Consider the following 22,036-nt stretch of genomic DNA (forward strand, 5'->3'; position numbering starts at 1 on the left):
ATTCACAATTTCGTATTATAAATTATGTACTATCAGGTCACGATAAGACGTCTGAAGTTGATGTACTAAAACGTAGTGACTTTCCGTTCTTCAAATATGCACCTATTATATCGTGTGATGTCGAATGTACATTTTCCCAATATAAAAACTGTTTAAGTGACCATCGGAGGAGGTTCACTTTGCAGTCGCTCAAAATGTACGTAACTCTTCACTGCAATGCACATATTCAAGGATGATGTGAGTATAGTACATTAAATTTTAAGAGTTAATATATCTCACTATAAAATAATTGTGTATTTACATGTTTAGACATTTCCTATTTCAAAGATCATTCATTATATTTCTTGAATGCAGGATACAGGTTTTATTGTAACAGCAGTATACTGCTCAGTGCTTACATCAGAGGCATACTTGATCCTTTGCACGCACCTTCTCATACAGTCTATACCGCGTGCGTAGTAAACCTTACGACTCTCGTGGCAATTCCACGAAGTCTAGTAATTGTAAAGATACCAAATAAAATTTTAACCAACTAAAATCGGTAATTATTAGAAAAGGAAGAGATAAAAATTAATAAAATAAAGCAAGTCAATATTGATAGTGGGGGATTTGCGAGTGCCATTTTGTATTCAAATTTATTTTAAATCTTTTAAAATTATTTTTCGCAAGTCATGTGCAAAGTATGTTGGCTAAATTTTATTCCCAGAAACGCTTGCGCGGCGATTACAAATTTCATTGGTGCTAGGTATTGTATTCCCAGCAGGATGTGCGCGGTGATTATTTAATTTGATTGATGTTTGTAGTATAATTGTATGAATTCCCAGCAACAATTGCGCGGCGACTACAAATTTTATTCGTGCAATATATGTTGGGATATTTTATTCCCATCAATACTTGCGCGGCGACTTGGTGCAATGTATGTTGGCTACATTTTATTCCCAGAAACACTTGCGCGGCGATTACAAATTTCATTGGTGCTAGGTATTGTATTCCCAGCAGGACCAGCGCGGCGATTACTTAATTTGATTGGTGTTTGTTGTATAATTACATTAAATTCCCAGCAACACTTGCGCGGCGACTACAAATTTCATTGGTGCAATATATGTTGGCTACGTTTTATTCCCGACAACACTTGCGCGGCGATTACAAATTTCATTGGTGCTAGGTTTGTTGGGTACATTTTATTCCCAGCAACACTTGAGCGGCGATTACAAATTTCATTGGTGCAAGATTTGTTGGGTATATTTTATTCCCAGCAACACTTGCGCGGCGTCTACAAATTTCATTGGTGCAAGGTTTGTAGGGTATATTTTATTCCCAGCAACACTTGCGCGGCGTCTACAAATTTCATTGGTGCAAGGTTTGTTGGGTATATTTTATTCCCAGCAACACTTGCGCGGCGTCTACAAATTTCATTGGTGCAAGGTTTGTTGGGTATTTTTTATTCCCTGCAACACTTGCGCGGCGTCTACAAATTTCATTGGTGCAAGGTTTGTTGGGTATTTTTTATTCCCAGCAACACTTGCGCGGCGTCTACAAATTTCATTGGTGCAAGGTTTGCTGGGTACATTTTATTCCCAGCAACACTTGCGCGGCGATTACAAATTTGTTTGGAGCAAGGTGTATTGTAGTAAAACCTTCTGGATCTAGACATGGTCGTAAAGTAAGTTGTGTGTCGGCTTTTCTATTTGAGTGTATGAAGCGCGTGCAATAAATTACTTACTTGCGCATCAGTGCTCAATTTTATTTAGTGTGAAGTGTGCATAAAATCCGTTCACTTTTTATTGTATAATATTTTGTAGAAGTAATTACGAACTGTGATATTTTAATGTGAACATAGGTTTATATCATAACATGTTTGCTTCAACCTTTCGCAGTTTAGAATGGGAGCTATTTTGTGATTTAATAAAGTAGAATTTATATTGTTGTTTTAATTTAGCACACCTCTCTGCTTTCGTTACTTGTAGATAGAAAATTCATCACAGTCCCTTCTATGACATTAGCTGTACGTACGTTTGTATGTTACTTCCTCTGTTAGCTAGGCCTAATAGATAAATACAATTCAATACAAGCCATTATAAAAAGAAAGAAGTAAATGGTACAATTAAGATTTCATTTAGTGTAGCATGTACATGACTTCTATTAACTTCTTTTAAAATATGTTGCAGGAATAATTGTAAAAGTATGTTATTAGCCTACTTATTTAATGTGAAGAGAATTCACCAAGTTAACATAACATGTTTGAATCAACATATAAAGTTCAGAATGAAAGCTATATTTTTTAGATTTAATAAAGAAGAATTTAGGATAAAGTTTAGAACTTCGTTACCTTCCTTACTTGTGGGTAGAAAATTCACCAGTCCTCCTATGAAATGTGCATATGGTTATATTACCAGCTCTACTAGTAGGTAGTCAATAAATATAATTCAATGCGACCCAGCATAGAAAGAAAGAAATATAATTGAAATATATGCAAATTGCATGTGCTGGATTCATACATAACATTAGACTTAATTATAATATAGGTATAACTTGCGAATATAGGGATATAAGTTGAATACAATAATTCCTATATGGCATCATAATGTATGTAATGGCAGTGTATTGGAGAACATTAAAAGTAGACAGAAAGTGTTATATTATATAACTGCTTCTTCTGAACTGAATACATTAAGCATTCTTGATCTTTTTGCTGAAATTTTTATCAGTACCTACGACTAGCTTGTGTGAAAATTTCTATTCTCAAATGTTTGCTTTCACTGTGATATAATAAGAATAGCCGCCCAGAACAAGGTTGTAACCAGAATATCAGAAATTTTTCGAAAATGGGGAAAAAACGTAGAGTGCTGTACATGCTTTTAATTTTTTAGAGCAAGGTTGAGAATCAGACGTGTGCTGATATTAATACGAGTAGGTACAAGCATTATAGATAGCACATAGCGCATCATTATTCAAGAAAAAGTCTCCTAATGAGAAATGAGGTTTATATTCTTGTTGTGGGTGGCTATTCAAATATTTAGCAATATATTTATTATTATATTAACACAGTGGTCTGAAATTTCAATAATTGTGCTACCACATTCACATTCGACATAATAACCTTGTAAATCTAGTTTCTTTTTTCTTTTCGGAGGAGACCCGTAGGTAAGTATTTCGGCCTTAGGCTTATTGTGCAGCTTCTTTATATTGGGATGATTGTTGAAGTCTATTAAGATCGCTCTTCAAGCGCATGATTCACCTCATGGTGTCATTGTATCGATTCAGCCATAGCATCCAGTCCTGACTGGAGACCTGATCCTCCGCCTTCCTGTGAAGTTATCCTGCGTTCTCCTCAGATCGATGGCATCTGTTCGCAATTCATGTGCTTGAATCTGCTGCATTCTTGACCATAAGTACATGTCACAGTTGATTCCGTGACTCACTAAGGCGTCATCTGCCCCAGTCCACTGAAAAGCCCCTGCTGCTTCGCTGGATATATGCAGCTCCCGCAGACAGATGCCGCCTATAGACAGATCTTGGAATAACGTCCGCCATCTCCTGCTGGTAACCTGTAACTATATTGAGATGATTAATTAAGACGAAATGAGTCCGAGGTGCAACGCCGGAAGTTACTCGGCAATTCTGCTTCGAGTAACTGAAGAAAAACCACAAAAACCCAACGAGGTAACCTGTCCCAACCTGGATTTCAACCAGGGCCCTTTAGTTTCAAGCCAAGAACGCAGAAAATTGCTCCACAGCGGTGGACAAAAAAATCTAATTGCTCAACGCTTTGATTTTTTTATTTTAGTAAGTTATTTTACGACGCTTTATCAACAGCTTAGGTTATTTAGCGTCTGAATGAGATGAAGGTGATAATGCCGATGGTGTGAGTCCGGAGTCCAGCACCGAAAGTTACCCAGCATATTGGGTTGAGGGAAAACCCCGGAAAAACTTCAACCAAGTAACTTGCCCCGACCGGGAATCGAACCTGGGCCACCTGGTTTCGCAGCCAGACGGGCTGACTGTTACTCCACAGGTGTGGACTCAATGCTTTGTGGTTACAGTACACTACAGTACATCTGTTGCTTAGTCAAGTGTTCGAAAGCCCATAAGGCAACACTCATAAAGCAACTAATCAAAGAGATAATGGGGTAGGGTGGCCATTTTCTTTCCTCCTCCTCTGCATACATTGTTGATTAGTAACAGGTGAAACCAGCTATATATATATATATATATATATATATATATATATAGCCTATTTTTTTTGTGAAGATGCAGTTGATCGTATACGCAAGGCATAGACCAGTGGTCGTCAGCACTCGCTTAAATGTGCAACGGGTACGCGGTGCTGTCCCATGTGCACCGTCGTGCAGCAGGGAGAGATAGAGAGCATACCCGCTAGCAGCTACACAGTGCACCCTAGTGCACTGCGTTTTCAGCGGGTAAGGGATGCTAGCCCCAGCGTGCTCTGTGCTGACAACCCCTGCCATAGACTAATAAAAGCCTAAACTAACCAAACCTAACTTGTCACGGATTCGTATATGCAAGGTGTATAAGAATACGAACGGATCTACATCAGCGCTAGTTTAGCCCTAGTAACATATTAGACGAAATAGACTTCAGATTGCAGTATCGTAAGAAACGAATAAAAAAATTGAAGTCTAGACAAATTGCATTTGTAATGCTCAATTATAATGGCTAATTGTGAATGTACAAATGAGGTAAGTACAATCAGTAAACGTAATTTAGCCTGTGATTTCTACATATCAAAATATCCGTACGGTGCAACTAAAAATTATTGAATGGTGCAAGAATTTCGTAATGAAGCACTGAATTACACGATTTTATATTAAGTTAGATTAGTTGTAAGGTAATTAAATTTGTGACGAAGCCAAAAATTTGGTATTTTCTTTTGCCGAATACATTCATCCATCTTTAGATACTTTGGTTTGGTTGCATCGAGTATAGAATGACATTTAATATCCGGGCTATATATACTGAAACTAATAAAATGGAGGCCAACAGCTGTATAAAACGTGAAGTTTTGTGTGTGTTTTACTTTTTACTTATTAACATAGCCTTAATATATAACTCGAATTACAACAATACTAACTTCATCACTGTCATTTCCTACAACATCCGAGCCACGCCCCTTTGTTTTGACCAAATAAAACATGGCGGACTAATGTTCAGTTGTCTTCAACTAGAAGGTGTTGTAGCCTCTCTGTAGTTATATAACTAATTGGTTACTAGTAATAACACATTGTCACTGTGGGTAAGTTGTCACTGTTTATTTCTGTTCCTAGTCCACACCTGTGGAGTAACGGTTAGCTAGTCTGGCCGCGAAACCAGGTAGCTCGGGTTCGATTTCCGGTCGGGCAAGTTACTTGGTTGAGGTTTCTTCCGGGGTTTTCCCTCAACCAAATATGAGAAAATGCTGGGTAACTTTCGATATTGGACCCCGGACTCATTTCACCGGCATTATCACCTTCATCTCATTCAGACGCTAAATAACCTTAGATGTTGATAAAGCGTCATAAAATAACCTACTAAAATAAAAAAAATAAATTCTGTACCTAGATACTGTATACATAACCTACAATTTTATTCTCTGCGTATTCTACTTGTTCTTTCAGGAACACATCATCAATGGAAGGACAGACAATTGGAATTACACCATTTCTCTCACTTTCTTCTACTTTCGTTTCACGGTTCAAAGTGTTAATTCTCCAGTTTAGCGTAATTTTCATGTACCAAGAACGTATGGTTCTCGGACATGGGAATGCATTATTAAATTTAGAATGAATGAAATACGTTTTAGGGAAAAAATAGTGTAATGTTAAAGCAAAAGATCGTATGTTAGGATCATATGATGCACCAGGGTTACTTCTATGTGTAACTTATTAGCTTTCTCAGATGACTTCGCAATTAAATAGCACACATATGATAGAAGTGAATTCTTCAACATTTCTCCCTCATTATCACGAACTAATTTATTTTTCACCAGAGAATCTATTTGGCTATTTCTCTGTCAGTGATAATATTTGCATTTTGTCGCCGCACTTTCTGTTGCACTACATAATTGTTCATTTTTTTCATGTAACACTCAAACAAATTTTCTTTTTCTAGGCGTCAATTGTCCACCACTATCCCCAATATTTTCTAAATTCTCTGCACAACTGGCTCTGAAACTTCCTTCACTTCTAGTTCAGTGTCTACTGGTAGGTCTGCTGTATTATGTCGCGATGGTGGTTTGTGTGATGAAAGTGATTTTTTCTTTTGGAAATAGGAAGGATAGGAAGAAAATAGTGTTGGAATTGCTCCTTCCCTTAACCTTCTTGTTTGTCCTGTAAGATCCATATCTTCTGGGCGAAAATATTGAGAACATACACCAGGTGCAGGAATTGGTTACCAATTCTCTCTTCTTACGGCCCTGGTCCATAATTCTCTATTTTCTCCACATTTTGGAAATCTATAATTCCGGCATTAAAATTGAATGTTTTCATTTAAAAACATTAACATACAGCAATCAAATTTTAAAGACATCCCAAATTAATTTTGAAAAAAAAATTATCTATTTATTTGTCTATGATCTATGTACTCTAAGTATTACATTTAATTAAATATGTTATCGTCAGAGAAGTAAATACTGGATAATATAAGATACATAATAGGTTATGTTTCGAGAATGTATTTTGGACTTATACTTACGCATGTACCTATAGAAACAACTTCTTTTCCTTGTTTCGTTTTGCGTGAATATGAAAAATTACATCCAAATACAACGCAAATATTCACCATTATGTAAATAATTACATTTAATACTTATAAAATGCATAAAACGCGATAGAATTCCAAGACAAACACGTATTACCATTAGCACTACATACATTCGGTAGTGGGATAAGATGGCGTGGAGTCGTAGCAGTAAACTTCACTCGTACCAATAGGAAAATAGGGGCATTGACAGAGCCTTCTTCAGTTACAAGCCGGGGCCATACGTCGGCAACACTGTAGGGGAAAGCAGCCTAAATCGTACCGGCGCACAGTGGTCTAGAATGCAAATTTAGCGGGACATATTAATAACTTTTCAGCTACCCGACAGATTTTTATGAAATTTTACACAGCAATTACAGGTAGCATATATGTTTTGTATGCAAGCTCTCATTACGTTGGTATAAGGGGAACTACCCCTTATAGGGGAGCGCATTTAGACAAAATTAGAAACTTTTCTCCTATCTGACAGATTTTTGTGAAATTTTACAAAGCAGTTACAAGTAGCATATATGTTTTGTATACAAGCTCTGATTGCGTTCGTATAAGGGGAGCTACCCCTTATAGGGGGCGCAATTAGACAAAATTAGTAACTTTTCTCATATTTAACAGATTTTTATGATATTTTACACAGCAGTTATAGGAAGCATATATGTTTTGTATACAAGCTCTCGTTACGTTGATATAAGGGGAACCACCCCTTATAGTGGGGGCGCAATTAGACAAAATTAGTAACTTTTCTCCTATTTAACAGATTTTTTATGACATTTTACAGAGCAGTTACAAGTAGCATATATGTTTTGTATACAAGCTCTGATTACGTTCGTATAAGGGGAACTACCCCTTATAGGGGGCGCAATTAGACAAAATTAGTAACTTTCTCCTATTTAACAGATTTGTATGAAATTTTACAAAGTAGTTACAGGTAGCATGTATGTTTTGTATACAAGCTCTCGTTACGTTGGTATAAGGGGAACTACCCCTTATAGGGGGGCGCAATTAAACAAAATTAGTAACTTTTCTCCTATTTGATAGATTTTTATGAAATTTTACAAAACAGTTACAAGGAACATATATGTTTTGTATACAAGCTCTGATTACGTTGGTATAAGGAGAACTACCCCTTTTAGGGGGTACAATTAGACAAAATTAGTAACTTTTCTCCTATTTAACAGATTTTTATGAAATTTTAGAAAGTAGTTACAGGTAGCATGTATGTTTTGTATACAAGCTCTTATTACGTTGGTCTTAGTGTAACTACCCCTTATAGGGGGGCGCAATTAGACAAAATTAGTAACTTTTGTCCTATCTAACAGATTTTTATGAAATTTTATACAGTATTTACAGTTAGTACATTCGTTTTGTGGACAAAATCTTATGGGAGGGAAAATGTAACATTTTAGGTACTATTGTACCTTTTGGACACTCGGAAAGCTTATTTGGTACATAAGTAACAAGCTGTCATCTTGAATTCCCTGAATTATACTGCGGAAGCAGATTCGGTTCACAGATATTGAAATACCTGCAACCGAGAAAAATTGCACTACTGCACCTCGAAAGAATAGTGCTTATAAATTATTACTTCCGCAAATCTGCGCAGCTTAAGACTAGATTTAAAATAGAGGTAAAATAGTGGAGGAAGTGAAAAAAAATCATTTTTGGTCGAACCAAAGGGGTTTTTTTTCTTTCCCTTAGCAAATTCTGCACTCAATGGTTATATTTATATTTTGTCCCGTGTCCATTCATGCTAATTTGACATGCTATAATAACATTAAATGTAACACAAACAAACAGTGTTACATACCTAAAGAACTACTTGACATGTTGATACCAAATATGAATGGAATCGACATACTTACAACAGAGTTACAGCACAAGGAAAACGGCAGACTCGCGGCGCTTGCTGAGTAAGAATGCTGGGTGGCGAAATGTGGCATGTTACCGGCTTCTTATCTCGCTATGCAGCCACCTCCGCTGATTAAGATTATCAATTCAGTGTTACTCAGTTATATAGGAAAAATAATTTAAGGGTTTAATTTCATTTTTTTACATGTCATTTTTCTCCATTTGTCCTCCTAAATATGGATTTTAGACCACTGTGCGGCGCCGAAATCATACCACTATTAATATTGAGCAAAGTATTGCATGTGGGAACCATCTAGAGAATTTTTCATGAAATGCAAATAGAAACTGACACTCGTTCAGTTTCCCGTCTTTAACCCAAGACAACAGCGGTATTAAATCGTGCTTAATAGTAAGTTCTGATTTGTCATATAAGATTTTCTTACTCTTTCGTAAGCTTTTATTGAAACATTGACTTAGTTTAATGAATGTCCTTTATTACACCTAACATATAAGATTTTTTGCATTATTTAAATGATAAAAATAGCCACTGTAACAGCTTTGTTTACATTATAATCTGAATAGTTTGCAAGAAGGCATTATAAGTCGGAATAAAGTAAGTAGGTATGTGCAAATAACAAGCGATTCTGTGTCACATGATTCTGTGTGTTAATACAAACAAATAAAAAATACGGACAGAAAAACGAAACCAACGACGCATTAAATTGTACTGAACATTACAACAGAATGAGTGCGGTACAAGTAGTAGTAGTAGTAGTACGTTTATTTTGCCTGGCAGAGTTAAGGCCATGGGGCCTTCTCTTCCACTCAACCAGGTTTCAATAATACAAATACATGAGATACAAAATTTGATTACAAAGCAACACAAAAGAGAATAACTTAGGAATTACATAAAATATAGTAGGAAATTACAATAGACAAGATCAGTTACATAATATATAAAATACAGTAGAAAATTACACATAACCAAAATCAGTTACATAACATAAGGGGAATACACACACACACACACACACACACACACACACACACACACACACAAACACACAATTTATAAGATCTAAAATGCCCGAGACAAATTGGACGATTAATTTACTTGAGATATATTATTCAGTTAATATACTAATTGGAGAATACATATGGGTGGCAAGACATAAAATGTTGATTAGCAAAGTCCTACTAAATGGCACACAAACACAAATGATTAAGTAATATATAAAGATAATAAAAAAAAAGAAAAGAGAAAAAAAAAGAAGAAGAGAGAGGAGAAAAAAAAATAACAACTTGGTAATTTAAGACTATTTAGAAACTTCCGCAAGAGTCTAGTTCTGTTCATTAAAGACATTTCTAAGTAGAGTGTATTTAAAAGATTTTAGACTCCGACTGCTCCTGATTTCCTGTGACAAGGAATTCCAGGAACGAGCTGTGTGTATTGTGAAGGAAGCAGAGTAGAGAGATGTTTGATGGAGTGGAATTGATAGAACATGGTTATGCTGCGAACGTGTATCACGGTTGTGGTGGGATGCTAAAAGTGTGAAGCGAGGAACTAGGTACTAAACTACGTAGACGAATAACACGGATACCAAGAGGTCTTACCAATAGAAGTAAACAGACGTGCTGTAATCGATACCAAATGATGCTGGGCTCCGGACGTAAACAAACCGAGTGATAGTAATGACGCACCCCTCTTCGACTGGAAAGAGTGATTGTCCGTTCCTACTTTCTTGCAATGAAACGAAGCGTCGCAGCCCATGTGTTCCTTAACAAAATACGCCTCCACGAAGGTTATCTATCGGCTCCCTAATTTTGTCGGTCTAATTTAGAGACAACCTGTATTTAATCTTGTGGTTGATGCTAGCAATTTAGGGAAACTCACAAAAAACCATGTGAAATGATGGCTGATGAGTCAGTTCATTACTGATGTTAAGAATGATATATTACTTCTACTAGATTCATTGAGTGCAAACTGATAAAACATTTTTGTGAACCCGAAATGAAGATGCTTTTAAATATTAAAACAATTCAGACGCAAATAATTCCCCCCAAGACCTCTAGGTTTGTGCAGCCACTTGACGTTTACTTTTTCCAGCAGTATAATATTGTAATTCGGAGAATAGAAGACTATTTCAGACACAAAATCATAATTGAAAATAGTACAGAAAATTTGCATGGTGGTTTAATAATAAAATTACACTCTGTTGTCTATCATCAATTCTGTTCCCCCGTACTGCAAGACATGCTAGTATAAGCGTGGCGAAAATCTGGGTATGTAACAAACATACTGGACAATGGTTTTTGAAATATTCTTCAAACTCTACGTCAAGTTAACAGTTGGGAATGTGAAATGGAAGATTGTGAAGAAGAGGCATTTTCTTAAATATCTGTACTGTTCCATGACCCTTTGTCGAACCACTTTGTTTTGAATCCTCACTACCATCGATAAGATAAGAGTAGTATAAAATTTAAATTTATTTAGAATGTAATATGTTACATTTGTGCGAGATCGTGCGTATTTGCTTGTTTTCCGCACAGAACCAATACGCGGTAAGTGTGAAATACCACATTCAGTATTCCCAACGTAACATACATAACAATTTCCCTCTTCTTATCGCTTAAGCGCGACATTCATTTTACTGCTTTAGGCTTTTAACATATTATTTTTAGAGACGTTTAACATAGTAATAATTATAAATTGGAAACTTACCACTGCAATTTCACCTAAATTGCAATGTTAATTATTGTTTTTAAATATTTGCAAAAATTAAGTAAAGTCTACTACTCCACGAAACTTATTGCATTCCTGATACAAGTAACATTAAGGAAGCCGTGAAAAAATCAACAAGATTGCAGATGCCGATGTTATTACTGCAATATGTTATATAAATAATATTGTTAAATTATTAAAATGAAAAATAAATAATTACATAACCTTACCGTTTGTTTTAAGTTCGCATTTATAGACTGGGGGGGGGGGAAAAGGACACGTATATCACGGCCTGCTGGAGTATAGTAAATACAGAAAACATTTTATAGCAACAATGTTGAAGAAAGATGTTTTGGTTTTCCGAAGTTGCCGTCATTAAACAGAAACCAACATGGAGATTTCATTGCAACTAATTAGAAATTCGTCTTTCAGGTATGTAATAAACGATCTTCGCACAAAATAATGTATAATACACGAGCGGTATGTTTGTTTTCATGTTCTCGGAAATTAAAAAAGCTCAACTACGTTTCGCTTTTTCAATCTTTTCCTCGACCATGAAAACGTCAACATACCGCTCTTGTAACGTATATTACTATTGCATGAAGGTATTATGTGAAACAAACATGAAGAGTATAGATTTAGAACTTGCCTCTTGTTGTTCTGCTTGCATTTAGCGCAAGAGTAGCATATCTACGGCCTTGTTTAAAGTTTTTATATATTGTTAATAAAAAGAAAGCTACTATTGCTACTTACCAGTGCAATTGATTCATTTGTGTGAATTTGTAAAACATTTCATTGTGTTCGCGTAGGTTTCCGCGGCTTGTGTACAAAGTCTGTGGATAAGCTTCGGGGCTTCTACCACGTTGTCTTGGTGTTGGCGGCTGACGTTTCGACCGCTGTGTTGTGATCATCTTCTGAGGAGTTGGATAAGGAAATAATCTGCGAGCTCGTATATATATAATAGTCTCGATGGAGGGAGTACTTCCGGTGATATGTCGTAGGTTGTCCTTCTGGCATCTGATTGGTCCAACTGCTCTGAAGATGATCATAACATAGCGGTCGAAACGTCAGCCACCAACAACGCGGTAGAAGCCCCGAAGCTTATCCACAGACTACTTCATTACGTTGCTTAAAATGTTATTTGTTATGCATGAAAGGGAAATTATATGTAAGATCTATATAGAATTGGAAGCAATCTGATCCCGAGTTCATAGGCTAGTTTTTAACTTTATCTTGTGTACAAAGCGTATGTGGCGCCTTATGAACAGAACCCTCTTTTTCTTTGGTATTAGCGATAAACGCGAAAATCGATTTTTAGTTGTGGTTAGAGATACAGTATGTGCATGTTTAGTGTTAAGTATAGTTTATCTATGGCAATATTTTACAGGCGAATTTGCGCGATAGATATGAAAATTAGTGTATTTTTTAATTTAACTTGTTTTAACAGAAAGTGAAGTGTAGTTTTCCAAGGAAATACACTTAAACATTTTGACGTTATCTCACTTATATAAGTTGAGACTAACTAAAAGTATTTTTGCCTGCCAGTTAATACATAGCTCGATCACCCGTTGGGAACGTTGCTTTCGGAACATAAAAGGATCGTTTTAGCGGTACTTCATACTATGAGTTTTCGTCAGACCATTCTGATATTTCAGTAACAATGAAAGAATTTTACGATTCCGTAATGCAGGCAATGAATCTTTGCAAAGCATTTTCATTCTATACAGGCTACTTGGCAGGTTTAGCAGATAATTCCTAAAATGAAGTGATAGTGTAAAGATGGGGCGCAAAACCGAAACAAGTGGGTCTCCTCGTGTTGTGGAATACCGTAGCCATGGGTTTTATTTAAATGGTTATCATATTCTTAAGTCTTACACGAAGTCCTCAGTGAAATCGGAAATTATTGCAATGTCTCGTATGTTACAGTTTGCCTGTTTCACTGATTGAAATTAAGAGAAATTGAAAGTAGTAATAATGTTATTTACTTCACTATATTGTATTGCCGTTTATAATGTCCTACAACTAAACAATATATTAAATATTATAATAATATTACATAATATTCGCAAAGTAATGACAATATTAATATCATTATTTTATTTTTCTTATTATCTATATTATTATCATCTATTTAAATATATCCGGGATACAAGAACAACATGGGGAATGTAAGGAGAACAAGGGGAATCCAAGAAGAACACGGGAAATAGAAGGAGAATATAGGGAATTCAAAGCGAAGAATGGGATTACGAGGCGAACAAGGACATTACGGGAAGAATAGGGGAAAAGCGAGGAAAATAGGGAAAATACGAGGAGAATAGGACTATACAAGGAGAACAAGATTAATACAAGGAGAATTCGAGGACAACAAAGGAATTACGGGAAGAATAGTGGGAATGGAAGGAGAACAGGAGAGAATACTAGGAAAACAGGGAAAATATGAGGAGAAAACGGGAGATACGACAATAGGGAGGATGCAAGGAGAACAAGCAGAATACAAGGAGAACGAGAGGAATACAGGGAGAATACGGGAAGAACAAGGAGGATACGAGGATAACAATGAGTATGGCAGGCGAACAGAAGGCATACGAGGTGAATAGGTGAAAAAGGGGGGTTACGAGAAGAAAATCAGGATACTAGAAGGACACGTGGATAAGAGGAAAACAAGGCGAATATAATGACAGCAAGGAGAATGCAAGGAGAACAAATCAAAGGGAAGCAAAACAAGAACAATACAAGGATAAGAAGAGTAATGCAAGTAGAAGGAGCGGAAGACGAAAAAATGTGGAAGATATCGAGAAAAATGAGAATACAAGGAGCATTAAAAAGACATGCAATGACAAATGGAGATGCAAGAAGTATAAGATGAATAAAAGAAGAAAGATGGAAATAGGCTAATATTGTCTGGAAGAAGAAAAAATGAAATTAACATTTAACAATATTGAAATATTATACCCATTTTATAATGTCATATAACTATTTTTATCTGGATTTAAGCTGTAATCATAAATTAATTCTTCATTGGAGTTATGGATTTAATTTTTCTGTAATTTGTCTCGTATTTAATTCAACTTTTCAAAATAAGTTCACACATTATACACTCATGTAATGAATATGAGTCGGAAACTACGTGTGTTTCTGGGCAGCAGGCAGCAATAGCTACAGTATATTCAACTGTTACAATGTTATTGTGTCATTGCCTGATATATAATTAAGGCGTCTGTCATCTGCCGAAGCTCTCTAACATGTTATTTAATTTATTCACAGTTAAACATCTTATACCAATACGAAATATATAAACCTACAATAACACATCCTCAACGTATGCTTAATACACAATTACAGTTCAATACTCACACATTGTTCGATATCATGATACATAACACACAAACAACCCCCCTCCCCACCATAAGAGCAACACACTCCTACCCCTACAACTGATGAATGGAAATGGCAGAATTCAAGATCAACAGAAACAACTGTAGTTTGTAGGACATTGAAGATGACGCAGCACCGGGATCGAAACGGGCCTCTGTCTAAGGTACATAACCTTTTTCAAAAACATTTAACATTTTTAACGTGTCGACTAAACAATTTTAAGTTTTTAATTTATTCAGTAAGTTTTACGTGTCATAAAATGAAAATTACAAGAAAAATCGATACTTCATTGCACAAAACAAGTAATATTACATAAGAATCTAAGGCAATACTCAGAAATATTAATACAAAATAACCATTTAGATAATAAAAACATGAATAGAGAGACACCCGTTTGAACATCCTTCCGTATAACAGTGGTAATCCGAAATTACATTTATGAGTATTAACCGCGCTTTAATTGTTCCCTTTAATGCCCATATCCTGAACTAGAACTAATCCCAAAGAGATTCATGAACCTAAGTTGCTTTAAAGGAATCAAATAACGTTGAAAGAAAAGTCTGGAAGATGTTTTCTTCACATAATTATTTATATAAGTTATTTTTAACTCTATTTTTTTGTAAAAATACTCAAATAGGAAGGAGAACAGAATTTTAATTGAAATTTTATATGATGGTAAGTAGTAGGCCTATTGGTTACGATGTTACGATGCGACCATTGACCCTCCAGTGACTTCGCTGTGGTGCCCTGTAGACTGTGATGGATAATTTTTGAGCCGTTAACCTACCAGTATTGCATGATATTTCGTAAATTATAAAATACTACTGACTTCATGTTGAATGAAAGATTTGTATGTTTCCGAAACTAATTATGAAAGCAATGGGAAAGTTGAAAGATTTTCTCCTTTTATTCTTCGTAATTAATTTAATTTGTAAACTTAATAGTACAAACTCTATGCTTTCGGGCTTTACTACATCTAGTACTGTAACCTAACTTTTATTTTGAAACCAATTTTTTATACAGTTGAACAGAAATGTAAAACTAATTTTAGTTGGTTCTTGAATACATTGATATAGATAGTGGACCTTGGAAAATAGTCTAACCTGTGCTTTATGATTACTGATGGCAGCTTCCATACTACTGAGTGAATACATATCATTTCCGTTCAGTATTACCAATCACCAGTTTTTTGCAGTAGATCTGCATTTTTCTCCAGGATAACATGAACGTAGGTCATAAAATTATTTCAATAGATAGAGTATAAATGCATCCTACAGTAATCCAAACCCTGATGCCAGGAATAGAATCAATGCAGCCGCGGTATGAATGCAGGGGCGTACCAGCGTAGTCGAGAACAGGTGCGGAGATGCGCACAGGCAGTAGCGGCTTACGGTGGACCAACTGCAGAGAGGATGGGACACTTGCACCGAGGGAGAAGGAAAAAGATAACTGAAGGCAGTACCAGCAAACTCATGATATAGCAAGGCAGAAAGAGGCACAGTGAACTGATAGAAAACAGCGAGCAAATAGAAGGTGTATTCGCAATGTTAACTTAATGCAGTAGGTAGGCCTAGAGTTGTAAAAATACCCTATAATACTAACAAGCATTATATGACACTGCATTGATCATGGTATAACACGTATAAAATGATGCAAATTCTATACCGTAACGTTCTCCGTTGTGCATAAACATCAGGCGACTTGTGTCAAATTGAGAATTAGATATTTACTTCACGTAGTAAGATGCTTCTACAGTAGAACCTATCTTAAAGAATCCATGCCTGCAGCTATTAACGCTGTTGACACAGATAATGCTGTTTTGTCTGATGTCCGTGAGCAATTCGCTCAAATTTCAAATCAGCCGATCCAGTACTGTGAGATAGTTCAATGTTCTCTCCGTCCGATCAGTTAATTATACAGGCTGCAATTAAGAACAGAAAGAATTCACATGTAAGCCCATTCTTGCTGCTGAGAGCTTATTGGATCCACTGTACAAGGGGTCGGCTGTGATTGCAAATCAGGAGAACGAAGCATTCGACTACGTCACTGATGTAGCAACGTGCTAGGTCATGACAGTGGAATAATTATGCTAACTTAGCCGAATTTAAAGAAATCAATGGCAATTTTTTCCGAGACAATTTGTGGATTGCTGCTCAACGTGTCTCACCTTCTACCTGGTGGAAGGGATTGTGTGCCAAAAACCGAAAAGTTCTCTGGCATTTAAACTTCTGAATGTACCTCAATCATCGGCCGAAAGTCAGGGCAACTGGTCAACCCATGGGCGAATCCACACAAAAACTAGGAACATATTTTCTTCGGCAACAACCGAAAAGCTTCTGTACAACGGAATCTCCGTTACAAGGATGATACACCAAAACGAGTTGAGAATGAAGGACCACAATTGTCGTCCGATATAGAGATGAAGTGATCTTGCGAATTGTTGCAACTTTTAATTAAAACAAAACATATTGGTACAAAATATTTAAGTTTTGCTTTCTGTGATTTCGTGAAATCTTTTGTGAAAGAGTATCTAACGTTATTTTGCAAGAATGAGCGTAGTTGTATTCCATTAAAAGTGTAAGCCTAAGTCAATATCTTGCAAAGTATTGCAATTCAATTTCTTTTTTATTTTTGTTTTATTAATAATGCTATGTATACATTAGCAAAAGAGAATTTATTTATTTCTATTTATTTGACGTAGGCTATATGTACGAAAAAGCCATAATATTATTTTCATGACGAAAATATAGGGGAAGGTTGCCTATATTGGACCAGTTTTTTGTTTTCTAATCCCATGTCTTTAAAAATGATTAGATTAAATCAAAATATGTTTTAGTACATTCTACATACTATGCACTTCCATCCTATAGTGTTATATTTTAAATTACACAATTCCTAATAAGTATAAAAAGGTAAAACCAAAATCATGGAAATGGTCCAAATTGGGAAACCGGTTGCCTAATTTGAACTCATAGTGTCCCAATTTGGACCTCGCAAAAATACATTGGTAATAGTAAACCAATAAGTACAAGAAGGGTATTTATTATAAATTTTACGTTAAAATGTATCAGATATTAACATTTGGTGAAATAAGTTACACAATTCCCTGAACTATGATGAAAAATTAAAGGAAAATAAAATAAATTAGTTACAGAAACACTATTGCATTGAAGAGCTGATTGTTACACTCAGAATATTTCTCTTTGCACTGAAATAGTTTTATATTAGTTGCTTGTCTCGGTTACTTACCCTATTTTGGCTACGAAACGCCTGTGAATAAGAAAATGTAGACATAAAAAAATAAAAATCTGACATGATTTCCTCTTGCGTTTGAAAGTTACAAGTGGCAGTATAAAGAACCCCGCCGCATTGACAACACAGATTACTGTGATGTTTACACCTCTTTCACCACTTACGGCTCCGACTTGGTGTTTCTCTTTCTGGGCTATAACTTTCTGTTGCCTCTTTTGCACCGTTGTAAATCCAGATTCGTCAACGTTGAACACAGTGTTTGCTGTGATACCATTCTCATCGACAGTTTTTTCCAGCAGATCGGAAAACTGGTTAACACTCTCCCTATTGAACCCCTTAGCTCTGACCATTGATGTCTCTTCTGGGTGACGGAGAGAATGTTTTGAGTTTCCCTTCATAGAAATGCAGAACCTCTTCTTTCCGCCATTTTTTTTTCCTTGTTGAAAGTGTAGGGAGCATCATATTTTTCTGCGACATCAAAGGCAAGCTTATGCACATCTTTGATTGTTAACCCATAAAACCTTTCTTCAAATAAGAGAATGTGGTCGGCAATAAATTTTTCCATATCTCAATTGAAGGTTGCTTGCCTTCCGAAGGACTTCTCTGGAAAGCGTTTTTACAATCAGTATGTCTCTTTGCTGTAGCCTATGGCACTCCATATACGGAGCACACTCGTTGAGTCCATAGTCACCATTCCTGTATGCTGCTACCTCCATCTTCAAAGTATCATTTCATCTCCGGTAGGTTCCACTTTTTGACATCTTGGAAACATAAAGACACAGAATCCCCCTATACATTACTTTTTCTTAACGTTGACCATAAGCTAATGCTTTATATTCATGTTGAAAAAAAAAAACTAACAGTTTCCTAAATTGGACTAGTCCAATCCAGGCAACGCGCAGAGGTCCAACCTAGGCAACTTGTTCACTTATGCAAACAGACGACAATAAACAAACACATAAAATTAAAACCTAATTTTAATACACGCAGATAGTAGCTAATGAAAAATACTTGGAATGTATAGTATAGAAATAATTATTACTTACTCCCACCGTATACAGAAGCTTAAGATCCGTAGCATAAAAATTGTAAGAGAAAACACCAAAACACATTAACGGCAATCCTATTCGCTAAGATGGCAGAAGCTCAATGAACTTCAAGATGAGTACCTTAGGCAGAGTTAGCAAGCAGTGGTGCCAAATTAAATGTTTGAAATACTTCTATGTATGGAAATACAACTGTGGTCCAATTTAGGCAACGGTCCAATTTCGGCAACTTTCCCCTACATTTTTCAAAACAAAATAATGTTCATAGTCCTTACAAGCATTCATGTCACCAATTCAACAATGTTACGAATATACTACGTATTTTAATGTAGGATATAAAACCCCGTTTCGGTGTTACAGGCTACCAAACATACGGCTCTGGTATTAAGCGACGGCGCATCTCTAGGTAGACATTCATTTACACGAAAATAAAAATTATATAGGTCTATCAAATAACAAACAATGGAATCTTTTTTCGCACATTGGACTGCACCTTTTCTCCTGTATAATTTTCACTGTCACTTCCATAATGAAAACACTGTGTCACATAATTTCTCACTCGCTGGAAGAATACCACATCACGAACAATTTAACTTTAACCGTGTTAATCTCAAGGTTATGAAAGTTTTTCAAGGCCTGTCACATGGAATTCTTATAAACTACATTGAGGATATTTATGCTACAGGCTGCAATGGAATAACTATAATTCTTTTGTGGGTTAACTCATTTCTTTTATAACACCGTCCAAATAGGAAGTGTGGTTTCTCCGCTCATACAAATGATCCGCTGCAATGTTGCATTTGTGTACAATTTACTTTTATTGCTTGCTTTCTGCACAGTGTCTTATATAAGTACAAGAAAATTTAAATTGCAATTTCAGTATGATGTGCTATATTGTTGGCTACTGAGACACAATGAGCAAAATATCGACGCGTTTCTATTAGGCTATTGTGAACTGCTTCATATCTCATATAGGTCTACAAAGTTAGGAGTGTTTAAACTGTATTTTTTATTATTATATTTTTGCAGTATGAACTTGCGCTATACATATTTTATTTATTTATTTACTTATTTTTAAATTTGTTTATTGTTTATTTATTTGTATATTTGCTTATATATTTATTAATTCTTTAATTAACTTATTTATCTGCTTATTTATTTTTATATTTGTTTATTTATTTATTAACTTATTTATCTGTCTGCCTATTTATCTACCTATCTACCTATTTATATATTTATTTATTTATCTAACTACCTATTTATTTATTTGCTTATTTATTTATCTGTCTACCTATTAATTAATTTATGTATTTATTTATTTATTTATTTATTTATTTATTCCGGTAGAGTTAATGCCATGAACCCATCTCTTCCTCATTGCCATAAGTGAAGTACACATGCAGACAATAACAACCCTAGTAAAACTAGCAGTAATTTTTTAATTAGGCCTAGTTATTTAGCGACGCTCTATGACTACGCGGTTATTTCACGTCGATGGGATTGGTGATAGACGTTATTTGGCGAGATTAGGCCGAAGATTAGCCATAGATTATCTGATATTCGCCTTACGGTTGGGGAAACCTCGGAAAAAAACCCAATCAGGTAATCAGCCCAAGCGGGAATCGAATCCATGTCGAACTCAACTTAGGTTCGGCAGCCAAGCGCCTCGGCCGACTGAGCTACGCAGCTGGCTACTACTAACAGTAATACATAATATCATGTTGCAGATTGAGCTTAGATATAATAAAGTATTAACTAAATACTGTATCTATCTTACACAATTAAGTAATTTACAGTTTATATCCTAATTCTAAAACATATCGGTTAATGCAAATAACCGAAAAATACAGTTTGGTGTAAAGGAACGAATCTTGTATTTATCGCGTAACAGCATTGTGCGCGATCGGCCCCCTTTTTATTCGTGCCACGGATATTGACTACAATATGAGCAGTCGTTTTGCGGTGTCTCGCAAATTAATTGGTGTAACGAATGTTGGCTACATTGTATTCACGGGAACACTTGCGTGGCGGTTATAAATTTGATTGGTGCCGGGTATTTGGTTACATTGCATCAAATACTCTCTAACAGACTATTTGATTTTATTCACAGCAACGATTGAGCGGCGATTACAGAGTTGATTGGTGCAAAGTATGTTGGATACATTGTATTCCCAGCAACACTTGCGCGGCTATTACACATTTGATTGAAGCAAGGTTTGTTCGATATATTGAACCTCACGCTAGTAATCTTCATCGACAGCCTGAGCGTCATTCAAGCAATTAAAAAAACACACAATACCCACCAACAAATACATGAAATTCTTGTTAAAGGCATGTTAAGGCGTATATGGTCCACTATTAAGGCTATCTCCATTGTGTGGGTCCCAAGCCATATGGGGCTTATTGGCAATGAAAAAATTGATTCCCTCGCAGATCAGGGCAACATCACCTCACGCCCCCAGAGGATATAATTCAACGTGAACGTCTCGCCAACAGACCACAGGCGACCCAAACAACGACACCTACAAACTGAAACTACAGTATCCCCCAAGAAAGCTACTTCCAATTATTTCAGAATGCTTTGTCATACTGCTCAGACACCCACCTATTTATTTAAAAACCTCGACGTGACAACACTCAGTGCAATTGTAGTCAATTAGGAACACTGAATCATTGCTTATTTGGATTTTCATTTACAAAAAACGAATCAGATAAACTTATTGCGCTCATCCATAAACATACATCTCCTGGACCACTCCATATTGATAATATCCTACCATTGTTCTCTAATTTCATATGTCGGGCTCTTTTTAAATTTACCACAAAAACAAAAATGAAGATATAACAAAATCACAACACGTCAACACCGGATAGAGAAAATTACCAGTTATTATCGACACCATTGGACGCAGGAGCACAACTGCAAAGGTTGGCAGCAGCGTCATTAAATAACCCCGAGGTGAAGTGAAGTGAAGTGAATTCGCAACAACACTTGCGCAGCGATATTTGACTGCTCCAATGTATGTTGGCTACATTTTAT

The sequence above is a fragment of the Periplaneta americana genome, chromosome 15 (genome assembly GCF_040183065.1).
Source record: "Periplaneta americana isolate PAMFEO1 chromosome 15, P.americana_PAMFEO1_priV1, whole genome shotgun sequence".
NCBI classification, from domain to species: Eukaryota; Metazoa; Arthropoda; class Insecta; order Blattodea; family Blattidae; genus Periplaneta; species Periplaneta americana.